The 15050-nt window shown below is 26.2% G+C and overlaps 1 long non-coding RNA gene across 3 annotated transcripts; it reads right to left on the bottom strand.

The window, feature by feature from the left end:
- Positions 1–10920: 10920 nt before the first annotated feature.
- Positions 10921–14982, bottom strand: LOC128668000 (uncharacterized). Of its 3 annotated transcripts, XR_008403889.1 has the most exons (7): positions 14965–14982; positions 13649–13733; positions 13258–13374; positions 12492–13029; positions 12336–12418; positions 11887–12023; positions 10921–11383 (listed from the first exon to the last, which is right to left on the bottom strand). It is a non-coding gene; the product is annotated as an uncharacterized LOC128668000 (long non-coding RNA). The 3 variants fall into 3 exon arrangements; XR_008403888.1 differs by lacking the exon at positions 14965–14982 and having other exon boundaries at positions 13649–13841; XR_008403890.1 differs by lacking the exons at positions 12336–12418; positions 14965–14982 and having other exon boundaries at positions 13649–13838.
- Positions 14983–15050: the final 68 nt, after the last annotated feature.

Below are 15050 nucleotides of genomic sequence, written 5' to 3'. Positions count from 1 at the left end.
ATGTCGGATGATAGTATACACTTTTAAAGCTCCCTTAAGTTGGCGGGGGGAATTCGATTTTTGGCAAATTTTTTTTAGCAATTCGTTTGTTCGTCGATTGTTCGTCAATGTTCGCTATAAATAATTATTTGTTCGTTCTTTATTTTTTTTTAAATAAATTTTTAAAAATTTATTTGAAGTTAGCGGTGACTATACTCATTTTCTATCTTTTTTAATTTTTTTTCCATTTATCTTGATTTGTTTGTTAATACCCCACCAAAAATAGCGTTTGTTTGTTTGTTTTTATATTTATAATTAATTATTAAAATTTTAATTATGCCCGTTGATCTAATAGTAGTTGTGCGCATGCGCAAGTGTCTGCTCTAGGTTTAAAATTTTTTATTGTTTTCATTATTATTTATGTTTTAATTAAATTAGTAATCTTATCAAGTAATTATCAAATCCTGTTGATCATCTAGCACATCGTAAGAGTATCCAGGTATTTATCGGAGAGAAATGTCAATAAGCCACAATAAAATATGAAACGAAAGAGTCCTCAAAGAATCTTAGAAAACCACTTTTAATATTATTATTATTATCTTTATTTATTTAATATTTAATACACTCGACTAATTATTTTGTTTTATCAATATTAATTATGTATTAAAAATACTGAAAACATTTTAATGTTATTTTCATTTACTCTTTTATAATTTACCGCTCTGTTTTGTAACTTACGTGGTGTGTCACCTATTATCAAGTATTTTAACTTGCCGTTCAACTAGTATTTTTGTGTTACACAGTTGGTCTCATAAATAGTTGGTAAACCAATTACTAAATTACAAGTATCATCGAAGTCAATAATAAATAAATATAATATTGGAGCAGGTTTGTAAAATTAAACTAATAATTAATTATTTATTTAATATTAGAGTAGACTTATACAATTGAAGTTATTAATTATTCATTTGCGCAATTTTTATAAATTTATATTTTGCGTCTACATTGAGACTCAAAATAACTTAGCCTAAGAAATTTGATGAAAATTTTAATTAATATTTATTATTAAACATCATTTTATAATTAAAGATGTTTTTCTAATTTTTTTTTTTTTTTTTTTTTTTTTTTTTTTCCAAATATTAAAATTTTTTTTATTTTTCAGTTTTGAAAACAATATTTTTATACCACTTATCAAAATGGAGCTCAACTCTATAATGTTTCACCAATCGGATGTGATTCTTTCATCTAATCTCCAACATTATTTGTCCTTCATTTATATGTAAGTATATTACCATTAATTATTAGTACTGCTATTAATAATTTTTACATCATTTTATTTTTTAATTATAAATGTGTAAGTATTTATGATCTTGGCGATTCTTGGAGTAGTTCAAATGTTATTATAGAAGTCACAGTTTATTGAATTGTTAATTATTTCAAGCTGAAATTTATATTTATAATTTTACTAGCCGACCTGATAATAACAGATACAACAAAAAAAGAATTAGCGAAATCGGCCCAGCCGTTTACGCCCGATGCTGTAAACGAGGGAAATCAGGATTTATTTGCATATATAAAGATATGCATTAAGAATATTCAAACTTATGTTTGCGTATTGTTTGATTGCGATTTTTATGTATGGAAAGCGCCCAATTTTAAGTAATAAATAAAAATTTCTCTTTAAAATTACATCGTTTTTAATTTTATGATCGGAACGTTTTAATTCCGTTTTAGGCATCGTGGGAACTGATTAATTATTTTATTGTTATTAATTTCAGATTTTTTTATTTATTCGAACACCTTTTTAAGATGAATTTTCCCAGTGACAACAAGGAAAAGTTCAGCAAAATTATTAATTGGAGTTTATTGGTAAGTAGCTAGTTTTGCAAACAGTAAAAAAATTATCATTAATAATTTTTTTTTTTTTTTTGCACATAGTAAAATTAAATATTTAAATCAAATTCTATTAGAAATAATTAATTCCCAAGTAACATACACCCAACTTTAAGATGTCTTTAAAAGGATAAAGCAAATTTTCTTTTGTCTCAAAGTCACCTTTTTCGGTGTAAATACAACATGCAAATGTTAGTCCCGGAGCGAAAATTTGTGTTGTTTTTCCTGTCTTATGTCAATTAAAAAGTCGTTTAGATGACTTATTAGCTACTATTTGTAATTTTTCACTTTTTGTCGTCATTTGTGTCAAGTCTTTTAAGTAGATATTTTTTCGGTGACATAAATTTCTGATCGTTTTGTCAACATGTTGGTGCCTTATCGATGTAGCACAAAATTGCCTAAAAACTGATTCCTGATAGCCAGAGTTACTGACGAGAAAGTTGGTGTAAATGAGTTGCGAACAACTTGACGACGAGTTGTCGACAACTTTCAGCTTTTGTAACTGTATTGACTACAAGTTGTCGACAAGTCTCTTGGAAAGTTGCGATCAATTTATGGAAAGGCCAACTTGGCGGCAGGTCGCCACCCTGGCTATCAGGGATATCTTATAGATGTCACAAAGGCAAGTGTGACACTTGGGTTATTATCAGTCGATAAATTAGGTGATACAACCTATTATTTCTAAAATCTAATCCAAGGAAATATTTATTTATTAAAATATTTATTAGATGCATAGTAATCAGGCTGACGAAAACATTTTAATTCCTTTCTTTTATAAATAATTATTATATAATAATTATTTATAACAATTATTTTTACATAATAATTATTTATAATAAAATAAATATTATTTTCTACGTTGATCACTTAACTTAAATTGTGGTAAACGGATTATTTGCTTAAATATATTAACTTAAATTATTATTTTAAGTAAAAAATAAATTGATGCTGTATGGACGTCAATTAATTTTTTTTTTCTTTTCATTTCAGGTTTTATCAATCATTAACTCAATAATGCCGAGACCACTGCTTGTATCAGATGAGGACTCAATAGCTGTTATAAAAAGATATATGAGCTACTTCTGTTCAGATACCTTGCCAGCATACTCTGCTGAGGTATGGTCGAAAATGTCCAAGGAACCAGAATTTGTGGGTAAATGGAATACTGCAGCAGTTAGGACCAACATAAAAGACAATCGTAGGGGGATTTTGACTAGAGCAAGAAAAGAATGTGGATATTTTTCCCAAATAATTAAGAAAAAATTCACTTATAGTAATAATGATGATGATGACAATGACAGCAATGATAATAATGATAATGATGACAGTGATGATAATAGCGATAAGGATTATTTTAATAAACTATATGCTAAAGAGCGGGATGATGTTCCATGTTTTCATGTTGAAATTGCTAGAGGTGTTTGGGAATGTATGTATAAAAAAGACAATAGTTGTAAAAATCCTAGGTTACAGCCGAAAGTGTGGACTGACACTATTGCCTTTGAATTATGGCATCAGTTTGAACTACCGTGTGCCTTTGTATTTAAAAAAGGCACAATTCATGAAAATGGAAATTATTATGCGACATTTATTGGCAAGTGCAAAAGTAAAGTGTGCAATAATCCTATTTTTGGTTACATCGAAAACAATCCTGGGGACAAAGGTTCTGTTTTTATTAATTTTCGATGCCGGGATACTCGTTTTGAAGTTCATGATGAAGTTACAAGGCCACTGCAAGCCGAGCGAAGAAAAATGTTTAAAACTATGATCGATGCAAATGGAGTTAAGGGAACTATTTTGGAGCAAGCTAAAGATCTGTTAAAACCAGGTAGTACTCAATGTCCTGTTCTATTCAATTCTAATGTTTTATATCAAGTAAAGAAAGAATCTAAGGAAGAAAAGTTGAATGTCAAGCCAGAAGATCGGAGAGATTTGATTAAAGCTATTTATCGTATCAACGAGGACGATAATCCTGCTCATCAAAATTTTATAAAAGTTGTAATTGATACGCCTTTTTCAGTATTTTATGTTTCACCGCAACAAATCCATTGTTATAACGAATACAGGCGTCTTCACAGACACTATTCTTCTGTTTGTATTGATGCTACAGGAGGTCTTGCAAAAAAATTTCTAGACAGCAAAAATAAAACTACGAGTAGTATTTTTTTATACCAAATCGTAATTAATTTTAGTAATACTTCACAATCTGTTTATCAAATTTTATCGGAAATTCATGACACTAAGACCATCAAATTTGGACTAGAAAACTGGCTTAGTAAAGTTTCGCCTCCGACAGAAGTAGTCTGTGATGGATCTCGTGTCCTTTTAAATGCCTCCTGTTTAGCTTGCAATAATTTTTCTTTATTTGATTACGTTAATAGGTGTTTTCAACATGTCAAAAACGGTGCTTCACTTGACTCTGTAAAAACTTTTATCAGATTGGATACGGCTCATTTTATTCATGCTATAAGTGGCTGGAAATGTTGGAAATCGGTTATTCATCCAAGAATTAAATCATTTTACTTATACAGTGTTGCATTATTGATGGATTGTAATAATTTAAAAGATTTTGAAAGAATCCTTGTATTAATTTTGATTGTCTGTGGCACCGAATATGATGATTCTATTGTTGATTTTGATGGCGAAATGATAACTACAAAAGCAGCAAGGTCAGAGTTGGAAAAATTGATTGCCAAAAATGAATCTCAAGACTTTATTAATAATATTGAAGACAAAATTAAAACTATGGAGTTTGATCAAGAAAAAAATGAAACTTTACGCCGAGAGACCAATACTGATTTATTAGAAAAAGACACTACTATTTCAAGTTGGATAAATAATCTTGTCGCTTTTTCATTGAATGTTCATTCTGATGGTAGTAATGATATTAATAATTTAAACACTTTTTATGTACCTCTATTTAAAGATTCATTACTTAAAGAAGTGAGAGAGTTTCCGCTATGGACGAAAGTTTGTATTCATTACACGAGTTTACGAGCAACTTCTGCGTACATAGAGCAAGCGTTTAAAGAATTGAAAGAGTTATTAGGTAAAATGATTTCTCTCCCTGCACGTGTTGATTACTTAGTTAAAGCTCATCTTAAACTTATTGATGGTGGTGTCAAAATTTTTGAACGCGAATTGTTAAAATTCGTTAAGAATTACCATGCTAATAAGCAAAAAAATGATAAAATAAATAGTAATCCTGAAGACGAATTATGCAAAGAAGATTGCGAACCTAACGATAATTTACTCAATGAAAATTGGAATGGACAAGGATATGATATGAAGCACAACGACTGTGATTGGTTAGATTCAGATTGTCATTTATTCAATGAAGATATTCCCACCAATTTTAATACTGAGTCATTTAATTCTTCTGAAATTGATAATAATAACGTTTTAGATAATATTGATTGTAGCGCAAATGAAAATAACGAAAATTTATATCAGCCGAATTTAAATAATTTAGTTAATCTTGATCACAGTTATTGTTCCGATAATAATTCACCATTGAATGAAAACAGTTTCGATGCCGCTGTGGAAAAAAATTTAAGAATGATTAAAAAGGAAGGTAAATACTTCAAAAGTTTTCCCGAAATCAATTTAATAAACAATTTGGCGCCTTCAAACAAAAAAGAAGAATTTTTATTACAAAATGGTAATAAAAGCGGACCTGTCTTTTTTCAAAATGAATCCTGGTTTGCTTTCAATACGTGCCCATTCGACAGTATTGTTCAGTTGATTTTCTATGGATGTTTACAAAATGAAGAATTTAATAATTTTGTTAGCAATTCTTCAAATTCCACTTTTAATTTTGTTACCGATTTTATGTCAACAGGATTAAAAAAAGATATCTATGTTAAACGATTTTCTATTTTACATCCTATCTATCAAGACACTGAATGCACACAAAATCAAATGAATATTGCCAATCGTAAAACTAAAAACGTAAATCGTTGTATTAATTGTGTAGATAACGTGAATAGTTTGTGGATTAAATTATTTACAAGTGAACCAAGTGCATTCGAAAATAATTCATGTTCATCATTCGGCTGCCAAGATTATCAACGTAATATACCGGTTTTGACTGCAAATTATAATTTAATCATGGAAAAAGGGTTTAAATGTTTGCAAGAAGCATTACATTTTAAAAGCATAGCTTATAATAAATTTTGCACAAGCTGCCAAAAAAAACAAACAACCTGTAAAACGACACTTAATCGATATATTTACATTGAATTAGACGTAAAATCGGTAAATGAAAAAGATGGAACTTCATGTAAACTTGGTGAATTACCGAAGTGTTTGGATTTAAATGAAACACATTCATCAAAAAAATTTAGTTATCGGTTGGTACATCTTTATTACATCTGAAATACAAATGATTTGTTTCTATATGATTTTTTTTTTAATTATAGCTTGACAGGGGTTATTGGTTATAACTCTTTTCACTACATCACATATTGTAGAAACTTGACAGGAAATTGGCGATTCTACAATGACCAACTAGAAAAGTCTAAATTTATTAGTGAACGCACGAAAATTGTACCTCATGGGATTTTTTACACTTTATTCTCACTGTAAAAAAGAAAAATATATTTATATATTTCAGGTAATTTCTTCAAATTTCTATAATTTTCTTTTATTTGTTCGATCAATTATATTATAAGAGAAATTTTTATTGTAACACTAAAAATAATTTTTTGTTTCGGTTCACAATAAAAATTATAAATAACTATTAACAAAGTCAGCTCATATTGAATTTTGAAAACAATATAAAAACTAATAAGTGTATTAAATTTTATTTTTTTCTGTTTAAAGTTTCTATGACTAAAAAATATTTCATAACGACAAATTAAATTCAGCTCTTTTTTATAGTACACATTTAAATCATAATTACCACTCTAATATAAATTTTCTAATAACAAATTTATGCTTCAAACATTTCATTTTTTTAATTTCAAAAGTTAAAAATCCTCGGAATCGATATGTTCAAACTATTTGATATTGGTATTAAAATAATACGGTTAATTAAGTTTTGAAACTTGTTTTATCACAAATAAACCATAAAAAAATAAATTTTTTACTTTTGTTTATAAGGTAAGAGACCTAATACTCAATTAGGGAACTAGTACCCGATCACTCCATATATTTGTATATCTATATTTACTAAATTGTTCTAAATATAGATATACAAATACATGAGTGATCGGGTACTAGTTCCCTGATCGAGTATTAGGTCTCTTATCTTAGTTTAAGCCTTTTTTAAAATAAATCAATGTTTTTTTTTTCTATAATTTATTTGTCATAAAGTAGGTTACCAATTTTTAGATAACTGCTAACTCCAAAAAAAAACTTATATTAATTAAAGTATTTGATTCATACTTTGTTCGCTACCATTTAAATGAAATCTTTCTTTTAAAATTCTATTTCAATTAATAAACATATAGTCGAATTAAACTCGTTTATATTAATGGTTGCTACTTTTTTCTTCTTCTTTTCTTTTTTTTACTACATTCGTTTTAATCCAAGAACTACGTGACTATTCTTAGTATTAGGATAAAAATTAGTCTTAAATTATCATAATCTTTAAGTGTCAATCATGTAATTGAATTATTAAAGATTTTATTTTCTCTTTTTTTGCAGCTTTAGCAAGTATTTAAAAAAATGCAATAAGTGGATACAAGTGATATTGGAAATCTCTATACTTCGATTATTATTAATATTTTTGCTCAATTACATTTATGAAAACTTAGTGTTAAGGTTGTTGCCAAAAGTAATAAAAAGTCATTAAGTGTAAAATCTATTTAAGTTTTACGATTATAAAATAAATAAAATTATTATTATCATTATTATATTATGACGTAATTTTAAAATGTTTTATACTACAAGATTAATATGTTAAACAGAAAAAATAAATGTTTTATAATGTTAAACAAATAAATAAATAATTTCATTTTTTTAAATAATGAGTAAGTTTTTTAAACAGTTAATAAATAGAAATACTAAATCTCTTTTTTTTTTATTCATAAATTTGATTCATTTTAGACATCAACAAAATCGTTAAATTATTATATTTACAGGAAGCCGTAGGTCTTTGTTAATCATTTTTTTTATACAATCAAAATTATTTTTTAAGTTAAATATTACTGTTTTTGTCGTTATTTAAATAATCTATATCATGATTGTTTTTTAATTTAAATAATAATTGTTGTACAGTTAATTTGTCATGCATAAACGACGAACATCGTTTGTAGATAATAGAGGTATAGAGAACGATCCAGAGGAGATAGTATTATCTGAGCCTTCGAAGTGAAAGAAAAAACTGTCTTTTATTAGGACTAAAATAATTCAATATTTTACAGAATGATTTGTGCCAACTATTCTGTAATGTTAGAAGAAATCAAAAGTAAGATAAGACTCAATTATGAGGTACTTTTATCGGATTAGTAAAAAACAACAAGAGCCAACTATGAAACTGATGTTACTTTATTACAAATTACATTTATAATACAAAAAAAGTATATTACGGTTAGTTAAGTAGCTGATGATATGAATATAATATTTGGAAATGCTGTAAAATACAATGTTAATTTCTAACGTTTATGCAAGGTAATTGATTTATTATTAAATATAAATTAATATTACAAATTTTTATTAACTAATATATTTTCATTTTATACTCCGTTATTTGGTATACTGTTGGAACTGCAAAGAATAATATAAGGAAAAAGTTCAAGAGTTTTTAGATTTTGACGTAAATTTAGATTCAGATTATGGATCAGAATTAAAATCTCAAAATTAATTAGTATAATGAAAATTTTAGACTCAAGAAAAATACAATAAAATGAATAGTTGAAAAAATGTTTACTTGCATTAGTTAAGTGTTAACATTTATGAAAAAACCATAGATGTAAATATATATCCCGATTATTTTATCATGCACAAGCTGCTAATACAACAATCAAATGATAAATATCACCTGCTATAAATTATGTTAGTAAGTGTTAATTTAAAATTATATGCATATATAAATCTTATCGATCTAATCAATAAAGAACATTAAACTGTATTAGCTTTTGCTTTTATTCGTTTTTTATGCTGATACATTTCTGTTTTATTCTGGTTTGAATCTGGGAAAATAATCATATAAAAGTAACGACCACGTGGTAACCATAACCTATGCAGCGGATAATTTGATCATAAGTAAAAAAATAATTTGTATTAAAAAAAAAAAAAAAACACATCATTTTGATCATAATAAGTAAAAGATTTTTGCATTAATTATGTCAGTTAGAAAAAAAGACCTTCATTGATATTTTAATTTATTATCTAGCTGTCAATCAACTACTAAGAATTTCATTCAGGGTTTTTAATTACTAACATTCCTTTCTGATACTAAGTTGATTTTTAATAATTTTGAATACTTCTTGTTTAAAATTATGCATTAAAGTTTACATGAATAAACTGTTTAAGTTATAGGCGTCGTTACACTCCTGTCTAACATTTAATGTATTAATTAATTTTCATTGCACAAGTGCATGACTCAATATTTGAAAATTTCAATTAAAATAATTTTTTTATAAAAGTTTCAATAACAATAGGTACAATATCTATATAAATAGCTAAATTTTGAATTGGAAAAATATTTCATTTATTACTAAGTAAACCACGTGGCTACCATAACCAATGCGATTTCGTATTTAATTATTTAAAATTAAATAATTTCAGATTGAAATACTTGATAATTAATTAGACTATTGTGAATAAAATATTTTTACATAAATTATTTTTTTTTAAAGAATTGTGCATTCTTTGATATTTTAATGTTTCCATTGTTATCTAGTGTCTTACATTATTAAAGATAAATTAATTTTATTAATAATTAAAAATCTAATTCTTTGGAGTCGCTCGTTATTCTTACCTGGAAATTTAACTATGTAGAGCACCTATGTATATGTAAAATATATATTATAGGGGGTCTTTTGAGTGGGCTTTTGTAAATAATTTAGGTTTTTTCATTGTTATTTGTACTTCATAAAACTTCAAATACATTTTTAATGAACTGATCCACTTTCTATAAATGCAGTAAAGGTAAAAAAGATATTTTTAATTGAAAAAAAAAAAAATAAATAAATGTTTAGACCTATAAAACTATGTTATTCAAGAAATTACAACTAGTCGAATCACCTCGATATTTCGAAACCATCATGTCTTTTTGAAAAGTAAGCCATTGTAAATATTAAATTCATAGTGAATAGACCAATATAAAAAAGCATAGAATCAGTACAAACATTTGTTTATTTCAAATTTTAACGAAAAAAAAAAGATGTCAAACATAAAATTTTGTTGAAATTGATGTGGCTAAGGTGGTAACGTAAAGGAGAATTAGAAAAATAATCAATGATAGTTAGAATTTAAGTAACTAAACTTAATTTTTTTGATCAATTATTGTCGTTAGCCGCATACTAATTACTATTTATATTGCTTATCATTTTTCAATAGATAATAATCAAGTAATATAGCTGAGGATCAATGACGAAGAAACTATAAAAATTGATTATACTAAAGTCTTAAAATTTAATAACTATCACCAACACAATATGATTTGATCATCAATGACATTTTTTATACCAATAGATTTAATTTTGACGTCACGCATAATATAAAATGTGGACATTTTCATCATCTAAAATATAAGTAAATATTATTATTATAACAATAGAATGTAAATTGATATAAATTTGTATCGATAATAAATTGCAAAAAACCATTATAAGAAACCATATTATATGAATATATACATATATTTTTTTTACTGATTTACTCTAAAACAATAACATATAGTTTTAATCTTGTCCAAAAAATGTCAAATAGTTTGCACCAGTTATTGGGTGTCTTTTGTGTTTTATTTAAAGCTGTGATTCTTGTCATATTAATTGATACATAACAATGAATGAATTGGGTAGTAATTAAAAAACAAGCAAATTTAAGAAAATTTTTTCCATTAACTGTTGAAAAAATTACTATTTTTCTCAGTATAAAATTAATTAACGAAATATTGCATTTATTAAGAGTAAAAATTTTCATAAACTTAATAGATTTATTTTAGATTTTCCTAAATTTTTAGAATAATTTTACATAATTACTTTTTTTTTCTCAAGACATAACTAGAAGTGACAGACATCTAATGGTTTCTAGTTACACTAATTAAGTTAAAAAAAAAGGAATAAATGAGACATTAAAGTTATAATGACAATATGTATACTTAAAAGATTTAAAAACTTATTAAGAAACTACTTCAGTCAACCGTACACTAATAGACGACTATCAAATATGAATAGAAATCTACATATCACTCTTAAATAGAAATCTAACGATTTCTATTGTCTTTGATATCATCATTCTACATATTAATCCGAAGTTTGCTCGCTTGGAGTAACTCATCGGCTTCGGAGACAGTCAAATAGTTTTTACTATCAAGGAAGTCCCAGTAAAAGCGTTGCACCTGTAAAATATAAATCATAAGCCTACTATTTAAATGATTTAATTAAATTGTGTCTGAAAATAGCCGATATCTAATAATTTTCACACACACACACACGCACACACACACACGCGCGCGCGCACTTATATATATATATATACACACACACACATATATATATATATATATATATATATATATATATATTACATACCTAGGCCAGTAAAATACAAAAAGTCTCAGATCACAAGTTTGTCAGCCTCAGCTTCGCCTCAGCCAACAATTACAATGATCTGAGACTTTTTTTATCTTACTGGTATAGACATGTAATAAACAATTTTTTTTCTTTTTGAATAAATAAATTATAATAAAGAAAAAAATTTATGAAATGGATACATGTCAAAATTGAATATTTATAAGTTGAATTAAAAAATAAATTTTTTCTTGATATAATTTACTTGCTAAAACAAATATGATTATCATTAGATTGTAAATGTCAGGTTCATAAACAATTTAAAATTTACCTTGTTGAAATGCAACTATGTTTACGTATGCCTCAAAGTCATTGGATCCCATGGATGATTAAAGTAATTTGACGAGTCCTCGTATTTTGCCATGATGGATGGAAAAACTAACTTGGTTATTGTAATTCTGAATCAAACTTAAAACAAAATTCTTTTATTAACAAAAAATATGATTCGTATTTACTACTCAGCAATAGAAACAAATAAACATAATAATTTTGTTGTTTTTTCAGAAAAAATTTATAAAAAACTTTTAATAAAAACGTATACATCTAGATATTCCAAAAAACAACTTTTTCTTTAAATAATTCATTTTCCAAAATATCCAAAAATGGTCGAGGCCTATGAATTTCAATGTCATACTACTCAGTAATAAAAACTGACAGTTATATAATGATTTTTGATCTGTTTTTACGAATTATTTATGAAAAAAATTATAAATACTTAACTGAAAATTTGGAAAACTAAAGGCATTTTTTTTTAACTATTATTTTTTTGATGAAACATCTGGAAATTATTGACGGTCCGAACTCTAATATCATATGATTATTTAATAACGTATTTTATTCATGTTTTTCATTTAATAAATTATTCATTTCACTCACCAATTATTTATGTACATTTAATGGATTTTACTGCTCTTTCAAGAAAACGAGAATGAATATAGAATACATGACGAGGCTAAGCATCATTTCCTAAAGGTCGTCTCAAAAATAAAAGTATTTAATGGTAAGCAATTACCGATTTTGACAAATCATCATAAATAATGAAGACATGTTTGCCGTTGTCACAAAAAAAAAGTTCTGCCATGGCACATGGCAAAAAAGTGTAAGAAAAGAGCAGCATCAGACACGGTATCGAATACGATGATAGAATAGTTAATAGCAGTGCCGTCACTATTTTCACGATCCAAGTTACTGTAGATCTCATTTGACCGATAGCAATGTAGATACAGAACTTTTTCTTCTCCGCACCAGCATAATCGAAACGCTCTTAATTAATAATAGTCTCAATAGCCAAAAAACTCTTTCCGATCGGTCCATCATCAACGATCAACTTATATTATCTACTGTACCAATTATCACCAGTGACTCAGTGAGTCTACATCCCGGATTCCAGTTTGCATAGCCTCTCTAGTCAACTCTGTATAGAAAAAATAATCGATATAATAATATAATCATAAAATATAACTGTTACCCTGATCAACAAAAATAATTTGGAATGATTCAAAACAATTTGAATCGACTAATATATAGATATACACTCAACATCAAGCAAATCATTTTTCTTAATCAGGGTACTGATCAAAAAATTTTCAGAGTTCAAAAACTTATTGATAATAATACTAATAATTAATGGTAATATACTTACATATAAATGAAGGACAAATAATGTTGGAGATTAGATGAAAGAATCACATCCGATTGGTGAAACATTATAGAGTTGAGCTCCATTTTGATAAGTGGTATAAAAATATTGTTTTCAAAACTGAAAAATAAAAAAAATTTTAATATTTGGAAAAAAAAAAAAAAAAAAAAAAAAAAAAAAATTAGAAAAACATCTTTAATTATAAAATGATGTTTAATAATAAATATTAATTAAAATTTTCATCAAATTTCTTAGGCTAAGTTATTTTGAGTCTCAATGTAGACGCAAAATATAAATTTATAAAAATTGCGCAAATGAATAATTAATAACTTCAATTGTATAAGTCTACTCTAATATTAAATAAATAATTAATTATTAGTTTAATTTTACAAACCTGCTCCAATATTATATTTATTTATTATTGACTTCGATGATACTTGTAATTTAGTAATTGGTTTACCAACTATTTATGAGACCAACTGTGTAACACAAAAATACTAGTTGAACGGCAAGTTAAAATACTTGATAATAGGTGACACACCACGTAAGTTACAAAACAGAGCGGTAAATTATAAAAGAGTAAATGAAAATAACATTAAAATGTTTTCAGTATTTTTAATACATAATTAATATTGATAAAACAAAATAATTAGTCGAGTGTATTAAATATTAAATAAATAAAGATAATAATAATAATATTAAAAGTGGTTTTCTAAGATTCTTTGAGGACTCTTTCGTTTCATATTTTATTGTGGCTTATTGACATTTCTCTCCGATAAATACCTGGATACTCTTACGATGTGCTAGATGATCAACAGGATTTGATAATTACTTGATAAGATTACTAATTTAATTAAAACATAAATAATAATGAAAACAATAAAAAATTTTAAACCTAGAGCAGACACTTGCGCATGCGCACAACTACTATTAGATCAACGGGCATAATTAAAATTTTAATAATTAATTATAAATATAAAAACAAACAAACAAACGCTATTTTTGGTGGGGTATTAACAAACAAATCAAGATAAATGGAAAAAAAATTAAAAAAGATAGAAAATGAGTATAGTCACCGCTAACTTCAAATAAATTTTTAAAAATTTATTTAAAAAAAAATAAAGAACGAACAAATAATTATTTATAGCGAACATTGACGAACAATCGACGAACAAACGAATTGCTAAAAAAAATTTGCCAAAAATCGAATTCCCCCCGCCAACTTAAGGGAGCTCACTTTTAAATGCGCAACCCAAGCGATAGTAGGGTAAACGAATAAAATGTTATTAAATTTCATAGATATATTATCTTGGACGGATAAAAACCCAAAACAAAAAAATATACATGATTCTGACCTAATTTTATTTGTCGGCTATTTAATTAAATGTGAAATAAACCGCGAAAAATGTAATGAATATGAGATATCGTAGTTACCGCGTTCGGTATACAAACGTCTTATGTGAAAGAAAACCCCATAAAATTGATGCACAAATTTTAAAAATTTCAGAATAATAAAAACATTATTATAATTAATATTTATTTAGTTGAAAAAACAAAAATAATATTTTTAGTTTTCAAGTTTTAGGCTAAACTTTACAAACGTATCTGACAGTATATAGTCGGTTTTTTAAAAATTTAAGGAACAAACTTTTATTTGAGGAGTGACTTTCTTTATTTTTAATAACTTCTGCCACGTTTTCAATTTTTTACCTTTTTCCAAAATATCAAAAAAATTTTCTAATAGCACTGAACGATCACCAGCCTCCGGAAAGTTATAGAGAACTGCGTTTAAACTT

This window comes from Microplitis demolitor, chromosome 6, assembly GCF_026212275.2.
Source record: "Microplitis demolitor isolate Queensland-Clemson2020A chromosome 6, iyMicDemo2.1a, whole genome shotgun sequence".
NCBI lineage: Eukaryota > Metazoa > Arthropoda > Insecta > Hymenoptera > Braconidae > Microplitis > Microplitis demolitor.
The sequence above is the reverse complement of the archived record's forward strand: the minus strand, read 5'-3'. Positions and strand labels throughout refer to the sequence as shown.